Source organism: Salvelinus sp. IW2-2015, unplaced genomic scaffold (genome assembly GCF_002910315.2).
Source record: "Salvelinus sp. IW2-2015 unplaced genomic scaffold, ASM291031v2 Un_scaffold1871, whole genome shotgun sequence".
Lineage (NCBI taxonomy): Eukaryota > Metazoa > Chordata > Actinopteri > Salmoniformes > Salmonidae > Salvelinus > Salvelinus sp. IW2-2015.
In genome coordinates this window covers 1-9,008 of record NW_019943234.1, presented here as the reverse complement: position 1 = coordinate 9,008, position 9,008 = coordinate 1, and the positions used below count along the sequence as shown (strand labels likewise).

The following is a 9,008-nucleotide window of genomic DNA, read 5'->3' as shown; positions in this document are numbered from 1 at the left end:
CGGAGCTTCCTCGTATGTAGCGGTTACCTTTTGCCGGAGCTCCTCTCCTCGTATGTAGCGGTTACCTCTTTGCCGGAGCTCCTCGTATGTAGAGGTTACCTTCTGCCGGAGCTCCTCGTATGTAGCGGTTACCTTCTGCCGGAGCTCCTCTCCTCGTATGTAGCGGTTACCTTCTGCCGGAGCTCCTCGTATGTAGAGGTTACCTTCTGCCGGAGCTCCTCGTATGTAGCGGTTACCTCTGCCGGAGCTCCTCGTATGTAGCGGTTACCTTCTGCAGGAGCTCCTCTCCTCGTATGTAGCGGTTACCTTCTGCCGGAGCTCCCTCGTATGTAGAGGTTACCTTCTGCCGGAGCTCCTCGTATGTAGCGTTACCTTCTGCCGGAGCTCCTCGTATGTAGCGGTTACCTTCTGCGGAGCCCTCGTAGTAGAGGTTACCTTCTGCCGGGCTCCTCGTATGTAGCGGTTACCTTCTGCGGAGCTCCTCGTATGTAGCGTTATCTTCTGCCGGAGCTCCTCGTTGTAGCGGTTACCTTCTGCCGGAACTCCTCGTATGTAGAGGTTACCTTCTGCGGAGCTCCTCGTATGTAGCGTGACCTTCTGCCGGAAGCTCCTCGTATGTAGCTTTACCTTTGCCGGAGCTCCTCGTATGTAGCGGTTACCTTCTGCCGGAGCTCCTCGTAGTAGAGGTACCTTCTGCCGGAGCTCCTCGTATGTAGCGGTTACCTTCTGCCGGAGCTCCTCGTATGTAGCGGTTACCTTCTGCCGGAGCTCCTCGTATGTAACGGTTACCTTCTGCCGGAGCTCCTCGTATGTAGCGGTTACCTTCTGCCGGAGCTCTCGTATGTAGCGGTTACCTTCTGCCGGAGCTCCTCGTATGTAGCGGTTACCTTCTGCCGGAACTCCTCGTATGTAGAGGTTACCTTCTGCCGAGCTCCTCGTATGTACGGTTACCTTCTGCCGGAACTCCTCGTATGTAGCGGTTACCTTCTGCCGGAGCTCCTCGTATGTAGCGGTTACCTTCTGCGGAGCTCCTCGTATGTAGCGGTTACCTTCTGCCGGAACCCTCGTATGTAGAGGTTACCTTCTGCCGGAGCTCCTCGTATGTAGCGTTACCCTTCGCCGGAGTCTCTCCTCGTATGTAAGCGGTTACCTTCTGCCGGAGCTCCTCGTATGTAGCGGTTACCTTCTGCCGGAGCTCCTCGTATGTAGCGGTTACCTATCTGCCGGAGCTCCTCGTATGTAGCGGTTACCTTCTGCCGGAGCTCCTCGTATGTAGAGGTTACCTTCTGCCGGAGCTCCTCGTATGTAGCGGTTATCTTATACAGGAGCTCCTCTGGATATTTGTCTTTCAGATCCTCTGGGGAAACCCAATCAGCTTTGTCTTACACCCAATAAGAAACATGGGGGGAAACCCCACAGCCTTTAACCTATCGAGATACTTGAGCGCATTAACCTCGACTCTATGCCTGTTCCTCCCGGCCTTGGAAAACCTGTCACTTTTTTTGTTTTGTTTAGCCTTATAAGGCTGTTGTGCTTTGCACTGGGGGCAGGTTTTACAGCCATTACTGATTTCCTTCTTGCCATAAGGACAGGGGTGGATGCTCTTTCCGGGATTTTCTATTTCACTGCTACATTTAAGTTCAGTAAGGTTAGCTAGGCTGTCCTTCGTCTTTGGTAGTTTTCTCAACTATCATCATGGAATGAGGTTATTAGTACAGATATGTAGTTGGTGTACAAATTGTAAGTTCAAATGGGACCAGTTTCTATTTCCCTATGCTGGGACAAAATCTTTGAGCGGAGCAATTTTGTAAAGGGATGATGTTTAAAGGTAAATATACTGGGTCAAAGGCCATTAGCTTTGGGCTGATCTACCACCTGAAAGCTAATGACAGGTTCATATACATTTGACAGGAAATAAAATGACATAGGAAGATATTGCAATCAATAATTGAGATCTCTAAGGAGAGCCCAGGTAGTAGGAGCTAGCTGTTGATATGGAATTCAGAAAAAGTCAAGCATTGAACCCTGTCATACAACACTGCTTAAATTAATTGTGAAAATACACGAACCAGTCATAAACAAAGCACTTCCAAAGTACCATTCACAGGGCAGAAGGAAATCAGGAACACAAAGTGACAGGAGAAGGAAGAGACAGGTTTGGGAGGGGGGACACAGGTGCAGTGTGAAGAGATGGATGTGAAGCCTGCAGCAGCAGAGGACAAGACAAACAGTGACTCATCTGTTCGGACAGCTATTGGAAGTTTCTCTCCAAGAGACAGAGAGAGAGGGATGATATTTATCATATATTTATGATACCCCTGGGATGATTGGATGTGCCAACGGCAACATTGCAGGGTCTACTTTTCTTCAACCTATATTCTGCCAGGTCTAGCAACCAGAGACAGAACAGTTGGAGTGGCCTGGCAGGGGTGTAAGGTCCTGACATCGGCGGTAAATAGGGGGTTAGAAGTTCCTTTCACCCATGCTAACACTTTACATTCGGAAAGTATTCAGACCCCTTCCCTTTTTCCACATTTTGTTACGTTACAGACTTATTCTAAAAAAGGATTAAATGTTTTTTTTTTTTTTATCCTTATCAATCTACACACCAAGTGGGTTGCTCTTTTGACTCTCTTTTCGTCTCCTTTTGCTGCCAAGTTGCTGAAATACCAGTGCCCCTTGTGTCGCACCTGAACAAACCTGGGTTATCAAAGAAAACGTGTGACATTTGGGAGTGTCTGCCATGTACACATAGGACACATAGGACAATGACAAAGCAGCCTCCGAGTTATTGCTCCGTGTGAGCGGTCGTGGCTTACCCTTACCCAATACCCTTAGCTGTATGAAGAAGGTACTTTCTATGTCCCTAAGTGTCCAAATGTCCGTGTCCTTTGAAATGTTTGAATCCGTCTCCACAGTAATTTGATTTCCGGATAAAAACTGTTTTTTATTGCAGAGTTTGCTGAGCAGAGACTACATGGTTAACTAACATATTTTACACTAAGTGTCATATACAGACATAATAATGAATAATGTCTTTCTTGACAGAAAGGCAGGGGTGGGTGCCATTTTGCCTCAACTTTGGAAGTATGCTTGGGGTCATTGTCCTTTTGGGAGACCCATTTGCGACCAAGCTTTACCACGGGCCTGTCCTCCCCCAACATAAGGGGCATCCAAACCTCCTGTGCAACAGACATACTGTAAGCTCATAAAAATTACTTCATACCGTCACGCCATTGTTCCAGCTGGGTTTTTAAATGATATCTGTGACTACTTTACAGTCACCGTTAAATACGTTATATAAATCTTCCCTCTAGAAGTCCTCTTGAGTCAAAACAGGTCACCTAAATGGACATACAGTTGAAGTCAGAAGTTTACATACACGTTAGCCAAATACATTTAAACTCAGTTTTTCCACAATTCCTGACATTTTATCCTAGTAAAAATTCCCTGTCTTAGGTCAGTTAGGATCGCCAGTTTATTTTAAGAATGTGAAATGTCAGAATAATAGTAGAGAGAATGATTTATNATCCTAGTAAAAATTCCCTGTCTTAGGTCAGTTAGGATCGCCAGTTTATTTTAAGAATGTGAAATGTCAGAATAATAGTAGAGAGAATGATTTATTTGAGCTTTTATTTTTTTCATCACATTCCTAGTGGGTCAGAAGTTTACATACACTCAATTAGTATTTGGTAGCATTGCCTTTAAATTGTTTAACTTGGTTCAAATGTGTCGGGTAACCTTCCACAAGCTTCCCACGATAAGTTGGGTGAATTTTGGCCCATTCCTCCTGACAGTGCTGGTGTAACTGCGTCAGGTTTGTAGGACTCCTTGCTCTCATACACTTTTTCAGTTCTGCCCACAAATTTTCTACAGTATTGAGATAAGGGCTTTGTGGTGGCCACTACAATACCTTGACTTTGTTGTCCTTAAGCCATTTTGCCTCAACTTTGGAAGTATGCTTGGGGTCATTGTCCTTTTGGGAGACCCATTTGCGACCAAGCTTTAACTTCCTGACTGATGTCCTGAGATGTTGCTCCTGCAGCAGAGCACCCCCACAACATGATGCTGCCACCCCCGTGCTTCACGGTTGGGATGGTGTCCTTTGGCTTGCAAGCCTCACCCTTTTTCCTCCAAACATAACGATGGTCATTATGGCCAAACAGTTCTATGTTTGTTTCATTAGACCAGAGGGCATTTCTCCGAAAAGTACGATCTTTGTCCCCATGTGCAGTTGCAAACCGTAGTCTGGCTTTTTTATGGAGGTTTTTGAGCAGTGGCTTCTTCCTTCCTGAGCAGCCTTTCAGGTTATGTCGATATAGGACTRGTTTTACTGTGGATATAGATACTTTTGTACCTGTTTCCTCCAGGATCTTCACAAGGTCCTTTGCTGCTGTTCTGGTATTGATTTGCACTTTTCGCACCAAAGTACGTTCATCTCTAGGAGACAGAACGTGTCTCCTTCCTGAGCAGTATGACGGCTGCGTGGTCCCATGGTGTTTATACTTGCGTACTATTGTTTATACAGATGAACGTGGTACCTTCAGGCATTTGGAAATTTCTCCCAAGGATGAACCCAACTTTTGGAGATCTACAGTTTTTTTTCAGAGGTCTTGGCTGATTTCTTTTGTTTTTCCCATGATGTCATGCAAAGAGGCACTGAGTTTGAAGGTAGGCCTTGAAATACATCCACAGGTACACCTTCAATTGACTCAAATTATGTCAATTATGCTACCAGAAGCTTCTAAAGCCATTACATAACTTTCTGGAATTTTCCAAGCTGTTTAAAGGCACAGTCAACTTAGTGTATGTAAACTTCTGACCCACTGGAATTGTGATACAGTGAATTATAAGTTAAATAATCTCTGTAAACAATTGTTGTAAAAATGATTTAGATTTAGAAGTAGATGTCCTAACGGACTTGCCAAAACTATAGTTTGTTAACAAGAAATTTGTGGAGTGGTTGAATGACTGCACCCTAAGTGTATGTAAACTTCCGACTTCAACTGTACATATTGTCCAGAAATTACATCCCCACACCCATGAGCAAAAACATATATTGTGTAATGTAAATAGATATATTTTTTAAAATCATATGTATATTCAAACCATACAGGCTTCACTGTAGACAAAATCAGAGTAAATCAATTAGCAAATAAACTTCTGGTACTGCCTCTATAAAGATAATGAATACTTGTTTAATGCATATTCTGAACTCAAAGCAACTCTATGGGCTCCTAAGGAAAACTACAGAGAGATTCTATTACTGGACTGTAATATGCTCGGGTTCCTCCAGTGTCTCCTGGGGCCTCTTTTTTCTCCCAGAGGCTTGATTAGGAGTCTCAGAGTCCATTGAGCAGTTTTCTTTAGCACCACGGTGCTTTACTGATATTCCATTTCCCCTTGTTAAGAACTGTCTGCACGTCTGACTGCTGCGAGAGATTCCCTTGGACTTGACGGCAAATCGCACCCCCCCCCAAAAATTGCCTCTTTTTTTTTAACAATAACAAAAAATGTAACGAACAAAACTATTTTGTCCTGACACATAAAAGGNTTTTGTCCTGACACATAAAAGGGGGGGGGGGGGGGGGTGAGACGATGCAGCAAATACACTGCAGGAAGACTGGCCAGAAGTAATCAGGCGTGTTTTCATTGTGAGCGCAAACGGCTTTTCACACCTGAAACTGCACTAGTAATTAGAGCAAATGAACTGCTTATGAAAAAAGCCCCCCCCAACTGTGCTTTGCGTACGCAGCAATGATCATTCTTTTCATTTGAGTTAATCACCTACATCACCAACCCGTCTGATGAAGTATTTGGCTGGAGGTTCTATAAATCGTTAAAAACAAGCAATGTCTCTTTGTGTGAAATTGTGTATTTCTTTATGCTGGATTACTACTATTTGGCAGGCAACAATATGATGATCAAACAATTCCAACTATACTGTAAAGTGTTACACAAAAAAACAAGTGTAAAGTGTACAAGTGTTTCATTATTGTTTATCATTCATGCTGAGAATGACTGTCTGGTTGGCTAAATAAATACTATATACTGTAAAATTCTATATACTGTCAAATACCATATACTGTAAAATAATACATACTGTCAAATACTACATTATATACTGTAAAATACCATATACTGTAAAATACTATATACTGTAAAATACAATATACTGTAAAATACTATATACTGTTAAATACCATATACTGTAAAATACTATATACTGTAAAATACAATATACTGTAAAATACTACATACTGTTAAATACCATATACTGTAAAATACCATATACTGTAAAATACTATATACTGTCAAATACTACATTATATACTGTAAAATCCCATATACTCTAAAATCCCATATACTGTACAGTATTCTTTTATTTAACCTTTATTTAACTAGGCAAGCCAGTTAAGAACAAATTCTTATTTTAAAACGACGGCCTACCCTGGCCTAAACCTCCCCTAACCCGGGCGATACTGGGCCAATTGTGCGCTGCCCATGGGACTCCCGACCAAACACTTTATAAGCCTTATGACATCATTACGGCAAATAAATACTAATAACAAGTTACAACACATTATCGCTGCAGTCTGTACAGTGTATTCAGAAAGTATTTAGACCCATTGAAATGAGCACCTCCCCCCCCCCACAACAACAACAACAACGACAACAACATCAAACCAGCCTCCTCTAACAAGAGAATGTTTCAAACCTGCCCTACTACCTCCCAGAATTCAGATTTCATACATCACACACTCTCTCCCCTCCCCCTTTATACCAGATGAGTCAATCCATTCTGTCCCTGCTAACCACATTTGCCGGTGAAATGTTCAGCTCCCGACGTTTGTTTTCAAACGCTATCTGTCTCCACTCGCCTGCAGAAGCGCCGCGCATCAGTGGCGTGACAAACAACATTTGTCAGAATAATAAGGGCGGGTTTTATATTTGTGAGTCCTCAGGCAAGGTAATCCACTGGCTCTCCTTCTCCGCCTGATTATTGGAGGCTTTTGACCATGTCTGGCAGAATGGTAAGCTCCCTAAATGTTTTATTTGGCCTCACAGAAAAAAATCTTTGGGGCAAGTGAGAAGGATAGGGATGATTCTAGTAGGTTTGTACACTGGCTTAAGGGTGTGTAATGACATGTTGCCATAGCTCGTGCTCTGAACAGCTTGGCCTTTCAGTCTGTATGAAGCTACAAAATGGCAGTTCATCTCTGCGCCACACGTTACATTGCAACATAGCTCCCTCTCAAAATAGAAATCAATTAAAAAACCAAACACAAAACTACATTGAGCAACAGAGAAAGAGAAGGTGAAATGCTTCACACCGCCGAATGTTTTCAAGCGAGCTCGTGATTAGCAATTCTGTTTATTTCTCATGTTGTCGTCAGCTCTTCCAGCGATGTCTGGCATTCAGAAAAAGCAGCCCCTGATTATACCTCGCTCTGAAAATGTGTTTGAGTGGTGGAGGAAGTGAAAAACTAACGAAATACCTCTTTCTCTCTCTAATTGACTGAGAACAAACTTTATTACTTGTGTTTCCAAGACCTTTTGTTTATTACCCGTGTTTCGGAGCCTCATTAGGCCTAATCAGCACCAACCTCTGCTCAGAAGCTCTGCCCTTCCCCAGTCATGAGGTCCTCTCTAAATTAGTCTCATGTTGTGCCCAGGCCAGCTGAAGAGTACAAATCGTCTTCTGCCACCAAAAAAAAACTACATTTTGGAGAAAAAGAAAGAAAAGAAAATATTAGCATAACTCAATTTGGCAATTAGATGAAGGAAGGACACAAGACAGCTATAGTGGTCCTCTTGGGGGGGGGGGGGGGGGGAACTGTCTGTGTGTATTGTGTGAGTGTGTGTGTATGTGTTTGTGGTGTGTGTGTGTATGCGTGAGTGTTGCACTAGTGTCCTCTTGGGGGGGGGGGGTGGGTCTGTGTGTATTGTGTGAGTGTGTGTGTATGTGTTTGTGTGTGTGTGTGTGTGTATGCGTGAGTGTTGCACTAGTGTCTCTTGGGGAGTGTGTGTGAGTGTGCATATGTGTGTACGCTGTGTGCGTAAGTGCGTGACAGTGCTGTGTGGGTGTAAGGCCACGCGATGTGACTCTCTGGGCAGTCAGTCGAGCTCATCTCCAATTAGCTGTGAAAGTCCCCCTGATTAGAACAGAGCCCACGAGTCCAACCCCTCATTATTCAGGACCCCGGCTACAATGTCGCTCGGCGTGGCAGTTATCTTCTCTCCTGTTATACGGCTGACTTTTATTACCACACAACTGGGCGCTCCAGTTGATCAGTTTGAAGGACAGGTTGAAGGTTGGCTTCAGGGTATGTGGCCCAGAAACACAGAGAGAAGGAGAAAGAAGAGGAATGTGGTGTAGCCAATACCCTCTCCTTCCTAAAGTGTGACCTAATATCTCTCCTTCCTAAAGTGTGATCCAATACTCTCCTCTTCCTAAAGTTGATCCAATACTCTCCTCCTTCCTAAAAGTGTGATCCAATACTCTCCTCCTTCCTAAAGTGTGATCAATACTCTCCTCCTTCCTAAGTGTGATCCAATATCTCCTCCTTCCTAAAGTGTGATCCAATACTCTCCTCCTTCCTAAACTGTGACCCAATACCTCCTCCTTCTAAAGTGTGACCCAATACTCACCTCCTTCTAAAGTGATCCAATACCCTCCTCCTTCCTAAAGTGTGACCCAATCTCTCCTCGTCTAAAGTGTGATCAATACTCTCCTCTTCCTAAGTGTGTACCATACCTCCTCCTTCCTAAAGTGTGACCAATACCTCCCTCCTTCCTAAAGTGTGATCCAATACTCTCCTCCTTCCTAAAGTGTGATCCAATATCTCTCCTTCCTAGTTGTGATCCAATACTCTCCTCCTTCCTAAAGTGTTGACCCAATACTCTCCTCCTTCCTAAAGTGTGTCCAATACTCTCTCCTTCCTAAAGTGTGACCAATAACCTGTCTCCTTCCTAAAGTGTGACCCAATACTCTCCTCCTTCGCTAT

General features: G+C 43.7%; 1 long non-coding RNA gene across 1 annotated transcript; it reads right to left on the bottom strand.

Moving 5' to 3' along the window:
* Positions 1-8,635: 8,635 nt before the first annotated feature.
* LOC139024786 (uncharacterized) lies at positions 8,636-9,003 on the bottom strand. The gene is made up of 3 exons (XR_011476147.1): positions 8,963-9,003; positions 8,787-8,846; positions 8,636-8,705 (listed from the first exon to the last, which is right to left on the bottom strand). It is a non-coding gene; the product is annotated as an uncharacterized lncRNA (long non-coding RNA).
* Positions 9,004-9,008: the final 5 nt, after the last annotated feature.